This window comes from Choloepus didactylus, chromosome 2 (genome assembly GCF_015220235.1).
Source record: "Choloepus didactylus isolate mChoDid1 chromosome 2, mChoDid1.pri, whole genome shotgun sequence".
NCBI classification, from domain to species: Eukaryota; Metazoa; Chordata; class Mammalia; order Pilosa; family Megalonychidae; genus Choloepus; species Choloepus didactylus.
Genome location: NC_051308.1, coordinates 221,949,483 through 221,967,173, shown reverse-complemented (window position 1 = coordinate 221,967,173; position 17,691 = coordinate 221,949,483). Strand labels below are relative to the sequence as shown.

The 17,691-nt window shown below is 40.7% G+C and overlaps 1 protein-coding gene and 1 pseudogene across 5 annotated transcripts in view; one reads left to right on the top strand and one right to left on the bottom strand.

Moving 5' to 3' along the window:
* Positions 1-4,387: 4,387 nt before the first annotated feature.
* Positions 4,388-17,691, bottom strand: part of PTAFR (platelet activating factor receptor) — a 52,226-nt gene continuing 38,922 nt past the window's right edge. For 3 of the 5 annotated variants that reach the window (XM_037828006.1, XM_037828005.1, XM_037828008.1), the window contains 2 exons: positions 8,920-10,671; positions 4,388-5,970 (listed from right to left, as the gene is read on the bottom strand). The gene's annotated coding sequence lies outside the window, so the exon portion shown is untranslated. The remainder of the gene's footprint in view (positions 5,971-8,919; positions 10,672-17,691) is intronic. The other 2 variants (XM_037828009.1, XM_037828007.1) reach the window with 2 other exon arrangements.
* On the top strand, positions 5,447-6,455 carry LOC119514391 (annotated as a pseudogene).

The following is a 17,691-nucleotide window of genomic DNA, read 5'->3' as shown; positions in this document are numbered from 1 at the left end:
TGACCTGCCAAGCCATAAAGGTGGGTGTGCACAGCAGCATTCCATCATAAAATGGAAATGGTATGTATGAGATAGGGCTCGAGTGGGTCCTGAAGGCACAAGTAAGTTATATAAGGAAGTGGTTCAAATGCCGATGGCCCCTACTTCTGCCACAATACATTCTATTTCCCAGCCTAGAGCTATGGCTTCCTGGGGAGTTCCTTATAATCAGTTGACTGAGGAAGAGAAAACTCAGGCCTGGTTTACAGATGGTTCTGCACGATATGCCGGCACAACCTGAAAGTGGACAGCTGCAGCACTGCAGCCCCTTTCTGGGATGTCCCTGAAGGACAGTGGTGAGGGGAAATCCTCCCAGTGGGTGGAACTTTAAGCAGTGTACCTGGTTGTTCATTTTGCTTGGAAGGAGAACTGGCCGGAAGTGCATTTGTATACTGATTCATGGTTATTGCTAATGGTTTGGCTGGATGGTCAGGAACTTGGAAGGAACATGATTGGAAAATTGGCAACAAAGAGGTCTGGGGAAGAGGTATGTGTATAGATCTTTCTGAGTGGGCAAAAAACATGAAGCTATTTGTGTCCCATGTGAATACTCACCAGAGGATAACTTCAGAATGGGAAGATTTTAATAATCAGGTGGATATGACCCATTCTGTGGGTACCATTCAGTCTCTTTTCCCCAGCCACTCCTGTTATTGCCCAATGGGCTCATGAACAAAGTGGTCATGGTGGTAGGAAGGAGGTTGTGAATGGGCTGAGCAACATGGACTTCCACTTACCAAGGTCAACCTGGCTATGGCCACTGCTGCATGCCAAATCTTCCAGCAGTGGGGACGCACACTCAGTCCCTGACATGGCACCATTCCCCGAGGTGATCAGCCTGCTACCTGGTGGCAGGTTGATTACACTGGACCACTTCCATCATGGAAGGGGCAGCAATTTGTTCTAACTGATATAGACACATACTCCAGATATGGGTTTGCATTCCTTGCATGCAATGCTTCTGCCAAAACTACCATCCATGACTTATGGAATGCCTTATCCACCTTCATGGTATTCCATACAACATTTTTTCTGATCAAGGAACCCACTTCAGAGCAAATGAAGTGAAGGAATGGGCACATGCTAATGGAATTCTCTGGTCTTCATGTTCCCCAACATCCAGAGGCAGCTGGGTTGATAGAATGGTGGAATGGCCTTTTGAAGATCAATTACAGCACCAACTAGGTGGCAACACCTTGCAGGGCTGGGGCAGTGTTCTCCAGGAGGCTGTGTATGCTCTGAATCAGCATCCACTCCGTGGTGTTATTTCTCCTATAGACAGGATTCATGGGTCCAGGAATCAAGGGGTAGAAATGGGAGTGGCACCACTCATTATCACCCCTAGTGATCCACTAGGAAAATTTTTGCTTCCTGTCCCTGCAAGCTTAAGCCTTGCTGGTCTACAAGTTTATGTTCCAAAAGGAGTGTGCCCCCCAGGAGACACAATAATGATTCCATTGAACTGGAAGTTAAGACCACCACCTGGCCACTTTGGGCTTCTTATGCCTCTGAAAATCAACAGGCAAGGAAGGAGATTACTGTACTGGATGGGGTGACTGATCCTGACTATCAAGGGGAAGTAGGGCTGCAACTACACAATGGAGGAAACGAAGAGATTCCTGGAATACAGGAGATTCCCTAGGGCATCTCTTAGTATACCTTGCCTTGTGATTAAAGTCAATGGAAAACTGCAACAACCCAATCCAGGCAGGACTACCAATGGCCAAGAAACTTCAGGAATGAAGGTTTGGGTCACCCCACCAGGCAAAGAACCACAGCCAGCTGAAGTGCTTGCTGAGGGTAAGGGAACATGGAATGGGTAGTGGAAGAAGGTAGTGATAAATATGAACTATGACCCTGTGACCAGTTACTGAACAGAGGACTGTGGTGGTATGAGTATTTCCTCCTTGTTTTGTTATGAGCGTGTTTGTATTTGCTCATAAAGCAAATATCTTTATTTTCTTCTCTATCTTATCCTCTTATCATATGACATAAGTTGTATTGTTCATGTTACAGTATTTAAGTTAGAGGATATCAAGTTTAAGAGTGAATATTACCCAAGGACTTGCATCCTATACTAGAGAGGTTTAGTGTGTTTCCAGTTGTACGCAGGCAGCTGAGTATTGTTAGGCAAAACATGTGTCCATTACTGTGTTCTCTTTAGCGATCAAGAATGGTTTAAGGTGATGTGTATAGCTGCCAAGTTGACAAGAGGTGGACTGTGATGGTTGGGTTCACGTGTCAACTTGGCCAGGTGCTGGTGCCCAGTTGTCTGGTCAAGCTAACACTGGCCTAGCCATTACTGCAAGGACATTTCATGGCTGATTTATTAAATCATCAAGTGATTTCATCTGTGGCTGATTACATCTACAATCAACTAAGGGAGTGTCTTCCACAATGAGAGAATAACAATCAGTTATATTTAATCCAATCAGTTGAAGACTTTAAAGGAGAAGAGAGAACATTCATTTCTTCTTCAGCCAGCCAGCCTTTTCTGGGGAGTCTGAAGGACTTTCATTGGAGTTCCAACTCATGGACTGCCCTGTGGAATTTGGACTTGTGCATCCCCACAGTTGCATGAGACACTTTTATAAAATGTCATATTTACAGGTATCTCCTGTTGGTTCTGTTTCCCTAAAAAACCCTGACTAATACAGTGACTTTTTCATCTATTCAACTTATTTCCAGGTGGATTTTTTTTTCTGCCATGCCTACTAATTTTCTTCTAGAATTGAATCCTAAAAGAGTGGCCACACCCCAAAGAAATAGCAAGTCTCCCCCCTTTCCTTCTACCTCTTCCCTAATCAGTACCTGCTTTATTTCTCTGAACGTTGATCATTCTGAAGTTGGGGTTGGGGATGGGGTGACACAGAGCAGAGGCTGTCCCCAGGGACTTGGCCTGCTCCAAAGTGGCTCTGCTCAGATGCCATTTGATCAGGAGCCAGATTTGCTGTTTAGAAAAACACATCCGTTCTGGGAACTGCCTGAGGGAAAACTCTGAGAGGCTTCAAAAACAGGAATAAAGATGATTAAAGAGTTAGGGACTAGGGCCTGTGAGGAAAGACAAGACCCCTGATTGTTTAGGCTAAGAAAGTGAAGGCTGGAGGGCGAGGAGGGGTGCCGGAAAACAGTTTTCAGTAAGGCAGAGCCAAATAAGACTCGGAAGTAGACATTATAGATCTGGAGCAGGGAATTGAGCGGCAGGGAATTAGAAGGGTCTTGGCAGCCCCACTGAGGCAGGGGCAGATCGGGGGTTTGTGGGGCCTGAAGTAGAGGACCTTGTTTAAGACAAAGAAGGCAAAATTATAAACACAAAATTTCTAGGGCCCTTTCAGGGGTTCATGCAGGTGAGGGACTCTGAACCTTCACTTCTGCAGGCTTCATGGTAAATCTGCTTCTAACCAAGGGTGTGACAAGTGAGCTGGTAGCATAGGTTTAGGAACTGGACCCCGAGCTTGATTGTGCTGGAAACTGTCTGGAAACTCCTCCCCCTTTCCTTAACTAATGCATCTTTCCCTGCAAAATGCAATGCAAGCTTGCCCTCCACTCAGGAGATTTACCAGATGCGTCCCTTCCCCACCACAATGGCTGAATGCTTTACCTTTGTTGCTTGTGTCTCACCCTGTGCTCATTTCTATCATTCCACTTGTGTGTTAGTCATGTACCACCACATAACAAATTTCTCCAAATTGTGGTGGCTTAAAATGACACGCATTTTTCATCTCACAGTTTCTATGGCTCAGGCATCTAGGCATGGCTTAGCTGGGTTTTCCGTCTTCTTAAGGCTTGATTGGAAAAGAGTCATTTCCTAGCTCACATGGTAGTTGGCAGGATTTAGTTCCATGCCGGCCTTTGGACTGAGGACTCAGTAGCTCAAGAGCTGCTGGCTGGACGCCTCCCTCTGTTTCTTGCCGTGTAGACCTCTCCATCCAGCGTGCATAGCAGCTGGCTTCACCAGAGTGAGCAAACAAATGGGCAAGAGAAAGTGCCAGCAAGAGGGAAGTCACAGTCCTTTATAAACTAATCACAGAAGTGACCTCCCATCATTTTGTCTTATTACATTCATTAGAAGCAACTTTCTTTGTCCTGTGCATACTCAAGGGGAGGTGAAACCAGCAGGTAGGGCTCATTAGTAGCCTTGTCAGAAGTTGCCTACCACAACTGTCACTCCTTCTTGTCATTGTCCATTGGCCCAATCTGTCTGCCATTCCATTTGTAGCTGCTTGAAGACAGAGGCCATATTTTACTCATGTCTTAGTGCCTCTTAGTTTCTAACACAGGCCTCTTAAGCTTGTTCAGTGAGTGGATAATGGATAAATGAAGGACTAGTTATTCAGGGTGGAAGAAATGGAACCAAAGACAAGTGTATCATTTTATTGAAAAGAGAATGTTGTTACCTTTTGACCCAGCCATTTCATTTCTAGAAAATTAAGGAAATAACCAGGAATGTAATTTCAAGGATGTGTTCAAAAGCTTAGTTATAAAGATGTTCATAATACAACTGTTTATAATAGCAAACCTCCCCCAAACACACACATACACAAAACCTAACTAACTTGTTAAACACCTCAATGTCCAATGATAAAGAGTTGATTAAATGTATTATGCTACATTCACACAGTGAATATCCTGTAATCAGAAAAATAGAAACTGCTGAACAATATTAAATGACAGGGAAAGATGCTGATGTTACTGTACATTATTTTTAAAAAGGAAGTTACAAAGCAGCTTATGTACTTTTCTATTTTTACAAAAGTAAATACACATAGAGAAAAAGGTCTGGAGAGATTGAATTAGTTTCAAATACTTTTGACCACAAGGTTTAAATAAAACAATTTTAAGTGGTTTAAATGGTGCTTTTGTGTTTTTTGGGATTTTTTTGTTTGGTTGGTTTTTTTTGTTGTTGTTTTTACATAGCAAGATGTCTGGAAGTGGGCAGCCACTGGTTTTGGTTCTCTCTGGCTCAATATCCCCACAATTCTTTTTACCTTCCTCTCATCCTCGCCACACCATGGTCATAAATTGGCTGCCCTAGCTCCACTTTCAAAGCAGGAAGAACAGGTAAGAGGAAGCTCCAGCCATGACCGACTCTCTTTACTAGGAAAGCAAAAGCTTTCCCAGAAGTTCCCCACCAAACTTCCCCTAATTCTTTCATTGTCTGAGCCACATGAATGCTGCTAGCCATGAAGGAGTTTGGGGTCACTAAAAACAGGAATTTCATAAGTGGCTTGGAACAGTCATGATTTATGCCCTAAGCCTGGCCAGGAGGTTTGTTAAGAATAAGAGGGAAGAGAGAACAGTAGTTCTCCCATGAGAAGGCCTTTGTGGTGAATCAGACGCATTTGATCAGCAATGGAAGACTCCGAGTTCTCAGTCCTCTTCAGGGATAGTAATGTGGTAGAGGAAAATGCACTCAGACTGTTACCAGCAGTTTGCTGGCCTAGATCTTAACTTCTCAGATAACGAGTAGAGGAAGTACAAGCCAGCAAAGGACGTTACAGTCCTCTCACTTAAGGAACAGAGAAGCTGATGAAGGATTCTACGATAAAGACAGTTCAGGGTGGAGTTCTAGCAAAGATAAAGATGCACACAATGGTTTGGGGTCTTGTAGTGATACAAGAGGGAAGTCTAGTTTCTTCAGTGATCGTGGAAGTGGATCAAGGGGAAGGTTTGACGATCATGAAAAGCGTGACTATGATGACATTGGCAGCCGTGGCGACCGAAGTGGCTTTGGCAAATTTGAACATGGTGGAAACAGTCGCTGGTGTAACAAATCAGTTGAAGATGACTGGTCAAACCATTTCCACCAAGCAAATGCTTGGAGCAGGAACTCTTTCTGGAAGCAATGCTGGGATTAACTTTGAGAAATATGATGCCATTCCAGGTGAGGCACAGGCAACAACTGTCCTCCACATATTGTAAGTTTCAGCACTGTTGAGAGGGAGAAATTATCATGGGAAAAGTTGAGCATACTTGTTATACTCGCCCAACTCCCATGAATAAGCATGCTGTTCCTATTATCAAAGAAAAAGAGACTTGATGGCTTGTGCCCAAACAGGGTCTGGAAAAACTGCAGCATTTCTCCTGCCCATCTTGAGCCAGATTTACTCAAATGGTCCAAGCAATGCTTTGAAGGCCATGAAGGAAAATGGAAGACATGAGCACCACAAACAAACCCAATCTCCTTGGTGTTGGCACCAACGAGAGAATTGGCAGTAGATATCCATGAGGAAGCCAGGAAATTTTCATACTGATCTCGAGTTCATCCTCATGTGGTCTATGATGATGCTGACATTGGCCAACAGATTTGAGACTTGGAATGGAGATGCCACTTGTTAGTAGCCACTCTAGGATGTCTAGTGGATTATTTTGATGTTCTGTTGGCTCAGAAATGCTCAAGATATCAATTGTTTTGACAAAATAAATTCACTGAACTTGAGCTAAAATCAAACCTTGGCACACAGGTGCACTATGACTTAATAAGAATTATCAATTCATCCATAAATACTATAAGGAAAAAACTTATGCAGTAGCCTGCCTTAAGCTTTTTAATACTTAAGGATTGGGGGGAAACAACAAACATCTTGAAGCATATTAATAGAATTAGTATCTAATGTGGCAAACTGTATTAGTTAAAGTTCTGATTTGCTCACTCTATCCTGGATAGGTATTTAGAAGCTGATAGGCTTTAAATAAGCCATTCCAGTCATGAGGTGATGTATGAATGCATACATATATTCAAAGCACTGTTTTCAAAGTTTAATACAAGCAATTACAGCAAATCCTCTTTCAGTGTTAAGCAGATCATTAATTACGTGCTAGCTGAATGTGGGCATACTATTACAGGAAAAGTTGAAAGGTCTGATAACTTGAAATAAGTTTTTAGGAGAATTCATCTACTTTGACTTTAAATGCCTGCCATAAATGAAATTGAAATGGGTAGAATGGTTGACCACAGAAATGACCAGCCCTTGTTAGGGCCCTGAATGATTTTTGGTCTAATAATGCATGCTGATGTTAATGTTTCTTGGCCAAGAGGGTATGAACAGGATGAATTAGGCATCAGGTTTTATTTAAAATGCCAATTCACATTACTCTGTTCAAGCTGTATTGAGATGTTTAACTGGCTTACTATAGATGTTGTAAAAGTAGCCCCAAAGGAGTAACAAACTGAAATCTTTTGAGATCCCACAGGTTGGAAATGTGTATAAAACTGCATAAGGTGTCAATTCTGCTATACAGTGCAGTTTTAGTTGCATAGGTTTCCATTATATTTATAGTCTGTTCATGTTAAATCTGGCCAAAGATGAGCATTGTCAACCATTAAAATGCCTCTGCCACTTTAAATTCTGTGCTGATTTTGTGGTCAGAATACAGTGATCAAAATGCTGGATCTTTTTACAGTAGCATAGGAAGACAGCAAAAATTTCCTAATGTGCAAAGATTTTCAAGTGTATTTTGCCTTGTCCTAAAACTTTTATTTAGTAGGTGCAATTGACCGTATTGAGGTCATCTGTTATGGTGCTATTTCAATTAGTCTAGGTTTAGACCCTTGTACTTTTGCCCATAACTTTTTACAAAATACTTCTTTTATTGCACATTCAGAGAATTTTATATATGTCTTGTGTTTGTGTCCTTAAACCTCTGATCTTATTTTGTCTCTTGGAAACCGTTGATCACAACTTGTCTAGGAAGGGGATGGGACTAGATTCTAAAATGCATTGAGGACCATGGGAATGACAGTTGAGAAGAAAACTATTTGCGCCTGTTTTTGCTGCTGGTTTTATGTAATATTTATTGACATTGACATTTTGACAAATATTTATTTTTGTAAGCCTAAAAGTGATTCTTTGAAGGTTTAAAGAAACTTGACCAAAAGGCAGTACAAAAACCCTGGCACTTGAATGTTGAATGTCACTGTATGCATGAAATTATATATTTGGGGATAGTGTGAGCTTTTAATGTTAAGGCATATTAAAATTGTTAGTCAAATTAAGCAGACCCAGCATTGACAGTGTAGCTATAACTGTTTTACTAACTTTTATGATAGTAAAAACAAAATTGGCTACTTGAAATTAAAATATGTCAAAGTTTTGATATCTTCTCTTAAGATGTTAATGAAACACTTCAGAACACTGATATGAAGTGTTTAGATTCTCAGATGTTTGTTGCATAAGTTTTGTTTATTTGTGTGTATTTTTGTGTGTGTGAATATCTGGCACATTGCAATCCTCAAACATGTGGTTATCTTTGTTGTATTGGCATAATTAGTGACTTTTACATTTACTGGTAGCATTTGAGCAAGTTTTATCAGCAACCTATATTTTCAGTTAATAAATAAGGTTTTAAAAATCATGTAAGAAGGGATTTAAACTCAATGAATATAAAGATTGAACCTCAAGTCACTGTAGCTTTAGTAATTGCTTATTATATTAGTTTAGATGCTAGCACTGCATGTGCTGTGCATATTCTGATTTTATTTAAATAAAAAGTTCAATTGCAACATAATAATAATAAGAAGAAGAAGAAGTGGGAAGGAACATTAGGTAGGTCACCATAGCTGCTGCCCACTTTAGACAAGACATGATAATTTCCAATTTGTCACAGTCACCTTACTCCTTCTAGTTTTACACCCAGATTACTTTGCTCAATCACCTGCCTGCCTAGTCCCTGAAGCCATTTGAGCTTATAACCTATGGATATAAGGCTCAGGGTTAGAAAGTGTGAAAAGATTGCTAATATTCCTATTATTTCCTTCTCTCTAGTAATAAAATAACCCCTATCCTAAGATGTAGCAAGTATATGGCTGTGCAGCTTGAGATCATATTTCCCAGCCTCCCTTGCAGCTAACTAGGTATGACCATACAACTAAGTTCTTACCTTTGGAAAGTGAGCAGAATTGACATGAATATCACTTCTTCAACATCGTTTCTTAAAAGGAAATTGTTAGCCATCTACTTCCTCTTTTCTCCTTTCCCACAGGCTGGGATGTAGATGTGGTGGTGGAGAGCTTACTTCAACAGTGTCTAGGAGATGGTAACGAAACACGAAAGAAGTTACCTCTCTCCCTAAATGGACTACCTGAAGCAGGGCTGCTTTCCCACCTCTGGACTCAACCTGACCTGTCCATCTACTTCTAAACTGTTAAATAAGAGATAAACAAACATGTATTCTGTATTTTGGGATCACTATATTAAAGTAGCTTATTATGTTCCCAAACTAATATAGAAAACAAACTGTATTATGCCAATGGGTTGCCGTTTATAGTTAAGGAGGAGGTTAGGAGCTAACATGAGGAAAGAGAAGAGTCAAATGAATGCAGGAGTAGATGTTTTTATAAAGAGGTCTTGGAAGATACAAAAGCAACTGAACTATCAACAGGCAGGAAAGTGATGGAGCTTGGTCAGAAGCTCTGCTGGGCTCTGCTTTGGTCTGGAATGAGTTAGTATAATTGGAACTGAAGTTGAATGCAAAGACCAGGGTGAAGCTGAACCGGGGCATCCTAGGTATGGCACAATGATCCATACTTCAAGAAGGTCCAGCTCATACTCAGAAAAGGGTGTACTGCTATGAATGAGGTGAGAGGGGCATCAGTCAGGGTCTTTGGGTTGCAAGCAACAGAAAGCAACTTTCACTTTCTCAAACAAAACAAAACCAAAAAAATAATTTATTAGAAAGACACTGAGGAGATCAAAGAATCTAAGAATTACCTCAACAGCCAAGCCCCAGGAAAGGACAAGATCTGAGGAAGCTCTAGGAATCCCATTAGCAAAGCTACTAGTTTCTCTGGCAGTGGTTTTCCAGCTTCAGTATGCATCAGAATTTCCTGGAGGGTTGGTTAAGCACAGATGGCTGTGGCCTACCTCCAGAATTTCTGATTCGGTAGGTCTGGGGTGGGGCCTGGTATTTGTATTTCTAACAAGTTCCCAGGTGATGCTGATGCTGTTGGTCCTGGGATCACTCTTTGAGAACCACTGCTCTAGAGTAAACACATCAAATGACTCAGCTACAACTGCTTCCCATCCCCTGGTATCTCTACTCAAGTGTCCAATGTCCTTAAAGTCTAGTTGACTCAGATTGAATCACTCCTGTGATCAGAAGGGTGGAATCTCATGATTCGCAGTCCTGTGAGTATCAAATGGGATGGGGAGGAAAAGTTCCCCAAAGGAAGGAATGCTGGACATGCAAAAATAGAAGATGTTTTCAAAGTGGTAGTTGCCAAGCTGAATGCACTACTCCTTCCTTCTGGGGAAAGATCAGCTGCAGCAACTTCTCCTCTCAGGGCAGAAATTTCCAGAAGAGAGAACTGAAGAAAAAAAAAAGAAAAGTTGCACTCTTACAGACCATTCTCTCTACTCAAACCTCCTTCTGTTTTCCCATGGAGAGGAGACTCCCTGGAGGTCAGTGGTCAGTTCCACAGCTGTCTTGGTGACAGCCGAAGCGCAGAGGTGGCAGTAGACTTTGCATTGAGGCCCATTTTGACCAGTTAGGACACTGCTCAGGAAAACGTTTCATAATTCATGTTGTACCTTTTGTCATTTACAGAGAATGACGCTAACATGCCTTCATGCCTTTATGTCTTATTCTTGCTTCATGTTATAGTCTTATGATGAATTTTCTCCTTCAGAGAAACTGAAAAGAAAAAAATCTTTGTTAACCCAAGTACATAAAGCCATGGTTGTGTACATCTGGTTGGTCGTATTCAAATTTTCTTAAAATGGGACCCACCTGAGCTTAAAACCAACATGATGATTTGACACATCAACATGAAGTGTGTTAAAACTATCATGTCAATTTTTACACAGCAATTAATGGAATATACCATATTAAATAGAATAAAGGGAAAAAAACACATGATCATCTCTACAGATGCATAAAGTGCATTTAACAAAATCCAACATCCTTTCATGATAAAAACACTCAACAAACTAGGTATAAAAAGAAACTTTGTCAGCAAGAAAAGACAATTTACAAAAAATCCACAGGTAACATCATACTTAATAGAAAAAGACTGAATACTTTCCCCTTAAGATCAGGAAAACTTGTCTACTCTTGTCACATCTTACCAACATTATGCTGGATGGTCTAGTCAGGACAATTAGACAAGAAAAGGAGATAAAAGTCATCCAGATTGGAAAGGAAAAAATAAAACTATCTTTATTCGTAAATGACATGACCCTGTATATAGAGAGAATCCCAAGGAATACACAAAAACTATTAAGACTGTGAATAAGTTGAACAAGATAGCAGAAGATAAAATCAATATACAAAAATCAGTGGTATTTCTACATAGTAGCAGCAAACAAACTGAAAATGAAATTAAGAAAACAACTCTATTTATAATAGCAATGTATCAGTTTGAAACTGTATGGACCCCAGAAGAGCCATAATATTTTAACCTAATCTTAGAGTGGAAACTTTTGATTGAGTGTTTCCATGGAGATGTAACTCACCCAACTGTGGGTGATAACCCTGTTTGAATTATTTCCATGGAGGTGTGGATCCCGCCCATTCAGGATGGGTGGTGATTAACTGGACTACTTAAGAGAGTTCAAGAGCCGACACAGATGCTGACATTTGGAGATGCTTGGAGATGCAGACAGGATATTTGGAGATGCTAAGCTAAGAGATAAAGCCCAGAGTTTGTCCCAGAGAAGCTAAGAGAGGACCCCCAGATGCTTAGAGAGAAACGCCCTGGGAGAAAGAAGCAAGGACACACAGGAGCTGAGAGAGAAGCTGAGACAGACATTTTGGAGAAAGCCATTTTAAAACACAACCCAGGAGCAAAGGACCAGCAGATGCCAGCCACGTGCCTTCCCAGCTGACAAGGGTACTCCAGAAGCCATCAGCTATTCTTCAGTGAAGGTATCATCTTGTTGATGCCTTAGTCTAGACACTTCTGTGGTCTGAGAACTATAACTTTGTAACCTAATATATCTCCTTTATAAAAGCCAATCCATTTCTGGTATTTTGCATAATGGCAACTCTAGCAAAACAGAACAAGCATCAAAATGAAATGAAGTGAAATGAAATGAAATGAAAATTTTGAGTCAATTTAACAAAAGAAGTGCATGAGTTGACTCTTGAATACTATAAAACATGGTTGAAACCTACTACAAAGCTATAGTAGTCAAGACTGTGTGGTATTGATATAAGAATAGATTTATAGGCCAGTGGAAAAGAATTGGAAGTCCAGACATACATTTTACTTTGATGGATAGTTGATTTTTGACAAGGGTGCTAAGACCATTCAATATGGGAAAGAATAGTCATTTCAACAAATGGTGCTGAGAAAATGTATCTTTGCATGCGAAAGGATGAAGTTGTATCCTTGTGGCATACACCATATACAAAAATTAACTCAAAATGAATCATAGACCTACATATAAGAGCTAAAACTATAAAACCCTTAGAAGAAAACATAGGAGTAAATCATCATAACCTTGAATTAGGCAATGGCTAAAAACACAAGGAACAAAAGAAAAAATAGATAAATTGGAATTCATTAAAATTAAAACTTCTCTGCTTCAAAGTTACCATCAAGATAGTGAAAAGAAAACCTACAGAATAAGAGAAAATGTTTGCAAATCATACACCTGATAAGAGACTTGTATCTAGAATATACACAGAACTCTTACAACTCTATAATAAAAAGATTAATAATCCAATTAAAACGTGGGCAAAATTTTGAATTGGCATTTCTCCAAAGAAGTTATACAAATGGCCAATAAGTATATGAAAAAATGTTCAACATCATTAGCCTTTAGGCAAATGCAAATCAAAACCACAATGAGATACCATTTCATATCCACTAGGATGGCTTAAATAAAAAAGACAATAACAAGTGTTGTCAAGGATATGGAATAATTGGAAGAGTTATACATAGATGGTGGGATTGTGAAATGGTAGTGCAACTTTGGAAAGCAGTTTGGCATTTAGTCAAAATGTTAAACATAGAGTTACCATATGACTCAGCAATTCTACTCTTAGATATATACCCAAGAGAATTAAAAAGTGTTCACACAAAAAATCTGTACATGAATGTTTATAACAGCATTACTCAGAATTGCCCAAAACTACAAATAATCCAATGCCCATTAACTGATGAATGGATAAATAAAATTTGTATATCCATACAATGGAATATTATTCAGCGATAAAAAGGAATGAAGTGCTGATACATGCTATAACATGGATGAACCTTGAAAACATTATGCTAAGTGAAAGAGGCCAGTTACAAAAAAAAACACATATTATAAGATTCCATTCATATGAAATGTCCAGAAGATGCAAATCCACAGAGACAGAAAATTGATTAGTGGTTGCCAGGGGTTGTGGGAGAGGGTGTGTGGAGGAATATGAAGTAACTACCAATGGATATGGGGTTTCTTTTTTGGAGTGATGAAATGTTCTGAAATTAGATATTGGCAGTGATTGCCTTGTGAATTGATACATGAAAAACCACTGAACTGTGTACTTTTTAAAGGGTGAATTTTATGGCAAGTGAACTATATTTCAACAAAACCATTATTTAAAAACATACTTACACAAAGGCAACATGTGACTCTGTGAAGCTAGTAGAGGGAGAATTATTTGCTATACTATTCTCCTTAGCTTACAAACTGGTGGGAGAGGGAGTCCAGCCTGGGAATTTGATGTAAAAATTGAATTTATTTTTTTATTAGAGAAGTTGTAGGCTTACAGAACAATTGTGCATAAAATGGATTCTCATACACCATCCCACCACTGACGCCTTGCATTGGTGTGGAACATTTGTTATAACTGATGATAGCACATTTTGTTACTTGTACTATCAAGTAAATTCCATGGTTTAACTTAGGACTCACTGTTTGTATAGTGTAGTTCCCTGGATTCTTTTTTAAATTTTATTGTGTTACCATATATACCATCTAACATTTCCCCTTTTAATCACATTCAGATATATATTTCAGGGCTGTTAATGTTGTGCTACCATCACCACCATTCATTACCAAAACAACTTCCATCTTTCCAAATAGAAACCTTGTACGTTTTAAGCTTTAACTTACCATTCCCACCCCCACCCCATCCCCTGGTAAAATTTATTCTAGATTCTGACTCTATGAGATTGTTTATTCTAATTGTTTCAAATCAGTGAGGTCATACAATATTTGTCCTTTTCTGTCTGGCTTATGTCACTCAACATGATGTCTTCAAGGTTCATCCATATTGTCTCATGTATCAGATCTTCATTCCTTTTTATGGCTGAATAATATTCTACTGTACGTATATACCACATTTTGTTTATCCATTCATCAGTGGATGGACATTTGGGTTGCTTCCATCTTTTGGCACTAAGATTTGATTTTGTTAAAGAAAACACACCCATAATGTTCAAGTTTCTGCCACTTCTTTGTGATGCTAAAGAACAGGGATCCATTGTATTTGGCCCTTCATTTAAACTGCACTTTAATGAGTATTTGATGGGTCAACTTCAGCCTGAAGTTTAGCTCAGGGTCTGGTACACAGAAGAAAATGTTTTGTTTTAGAAAGTAAGAGATTTGGGGGTAAGACTGCCAGTAGCTAGAAAAGAGCTAGAGAGGAGGCTGGAGAAGATGGTAGCAAGCTGATTCCCAGTGAGAGATATAGCCAGAGAGAAACTCCCTTTGGCAGTAATGGCCCATGAAATTTTAGGACAGTGATGTCTCATATATTTTTTTAAGTTATATAATTTTAAGTTGGTGCCTATACTATGCTAAGCTTCCCCTGCTGTTTCCCCTAAATACTAAGTATTAGGAATTCTTGAAGGAATGAAGGAATAAGAAATGTGCCTAGAAAAGGCTGAGAATGTCTAGAAGGGGAAAAAAAAAATTGGAGGAGCCAAGAATAACTGTCAGAAACAGGCTGTTTCTTAGACTAGCCAGGAAAATATGACCTTACTCTCATCCCATCCCTCATTAAAATCACAGGAATTTAGGAAAACAGGGCTGGAGTCCAAATTAAAGCTGGTTTTGGATGCATGTAATAGAAAACACAATTTAAAATCACTTAACCAATAAGGAAATGTCACATCATCATCTAACAAGAAGCCCTGAATTAGATGACCTCCAGAGTTGGTTAATTTAGCAAGAGCTCAAGTTCTTTGCCTCTTGCTACTTTGCTATCCTCAAAGTGCTGGCATGTCTTCAGGCTGCCATAGCCCCAGCCATCCACTTGGATATTAAAGTGGACTCATTTATTGGTCAGAACACTTAGTTGCAAATGTCAGAAATCAGGTGACATTAGGCATGTCTGGAGCCAGGGAAGCACCAGAACTCTCTTTCTTTCCATCTCAAGCCACTTACTTTGCTTGACTTCACTCTCAGACAGGCAGCAAGATGACTGCTGGCAATGTCAAGCCCTCATTGCCATGTATCTCATGGTGAGAAGGAGAGAGAAAAAGAAAGCGAGAGAGAGAGAGAGACGGGGGTGGGGGAGGGTGGTGGTGGAGATACCTTCTTTCTTACAATGTCCATATAAGAAATTTCATGAACGGATTCTGATTAACTCACAGGCCCATCCCTGGATCAATCACTGGGGTCAAGGGAATGTAGACCTTGCATCAGCCAGGTTTGTGTCTTTGGCCCATCCCTAGGACGTGCGGGAGGTGAAGATCAAGAGCAGCCAGACCACAGGGACTGAGCAGGGTTTGGAGAAGGAGGAATGATTTCCCATAGGAAGACAGGCTGAGCAACAAAAATGTGTCTACCAAACCCCCTTAAGACTGGAGAGCATGAGGACACCAGGGTTCCAGGGAAAGCTGAGGCTTAATGGGCACCTTCAAAGACACCAGAAAGAGAAAGTGAAAGGAACTGGAAATTTTGGAGGGCCTACTGTGTGCTTTCCCAAGGTCCCAGAGCTAGGAAGTTGCAGTGCCTGGATCTAAACTCATGTCTTTTTAATTCTAAGTTCAAGCACTCAGCATTGGGAATACCAGTCAAAGGCAGAGGGGCCAAGACAGACCAAGAGGTGCCCAGGAGGCATCATGGAGGCATACTTAGCCCAATCTAGGAGCATGAATCAGGGGAGACTTTCTGGAGGAGGAGATATTTGAACTAAGACTTTAAGGACCGATCAGGGTTTGTCAAAGAGGTAAAAGAGAAAATCAAGAAAAGACAACGGAGGGGTGGGCAAGGGAGTTCATGAGAACTAGAGTTTCAACTTTGGACAGTCACTGTCTATGGTATAGGGGCTTCCTTGCCCTTCCCTGCCCCCACCTCCTCCCAGCTCTGCCTCATGCCATTGTTTTCTGACACACAGTTATTCACATGGGGTTTCCAGAAGCATTATCACAGTGGTTGGGACAGTGGCCTGAGAACCCACCTACTCTCTGTGTGACTATTGGCTAATTACTTCCCCTCTTTAGCAGGGAGTTTCCTTGGATGCCGGACTGGGCGATGGGGGGAATTTTTAGCCTAAGGGCTGCAGAACTGTTGCAATCAAGGTATTGCCACTTTCTAGCTGGGTCATTTTGGGCATATTTTTACTTTGTCTCTCTGAACCTCATTTTCCTCATTGTAAGAGGTAATCTATAATCTTTATCTTGCAAAGTTATTTAGGTGGGGTAAGGGACAAGTGCAGTCTGTGGGGCTGGAATGCTTGGTTAGAATTTTGGCATATGGCTGACAATCTCTCTGTGCCTCCATTTCCACATCTATTAAAAGGGGATAATAGGACCTACTTCATAGGTTTGTTGGGAAGATTGAGTTATAACTATGAAGTTCTTAGAACAATGCCTGCCACAAGGTTCAACAGTTCAATAAATAGAAGCTAGTTTATTTTATCTATTTCATTTCCTGAATTTGGACTATTTGAGAATTTCTTGACAAGTTGTCACTGCCCACCTAAACCTAGTATTGGACTCCCTTTTGCCCCAGACTGAGAATTTCCCATTCCTGAGCCCTGCCCTCAAGGCAGTTCTCAGTTTTGGTGGTGGTCTGCCGGCCAACGATCCTGTTCTCTGAAAATGCCTTGCCCACAGGAGTGGGCTCCAGCGGTAGCCGTAACCAAATGGACAGTGGTGGACTTGGCCCAAGCTGGACCAGTCAACCACTCTGTCCTGGAAATCTGGAATTGGAACTCTGTGATATGTTAGTAGGCAGTGCTGGAGCTGAGAAGTGACGTAGCTCTAGACTGGGTCAGCCATTTTTGTGCTGAGAAGCAAGAGAAAGAACCACAAAATAGACTCAGATAGAAAGTCAAGAAACCCTGTAGCCTCAGAGGGAAAGGGAGAGAAGACTTCTGCCTTGGATCCCGGTGAGACTGCTTTCAGCCACTCCACATCAGCAAATTTATTGACCATCTACGTTGTTCCATGTCCAGGGAAGACAGCAGTGAACAAGAGGGTCAAGTTCCTACTCTCTTGAAGCCTACAATCAAGTGGGGACAACAGGTATGAACAAGAAAATAAATGATACCATTTCAGGGAATGGTAACTGCTCTAAAGAAAAGAAAAACAAAACAGAGTCAAGGGTTAGAGATGGATGGAGATGGGTGAAGAGACAGCCTTTTTAGCCGGGGTGGTCAGGGATAGACTTTCTGAGGAGGAGGTAAGAACTGAGGGATGAGAGTGCCAGGTACAGGGGAGAGCAAGTGTGAAGTCCCTGAGTTAGGAAGGAGAATAAATATTCAAGG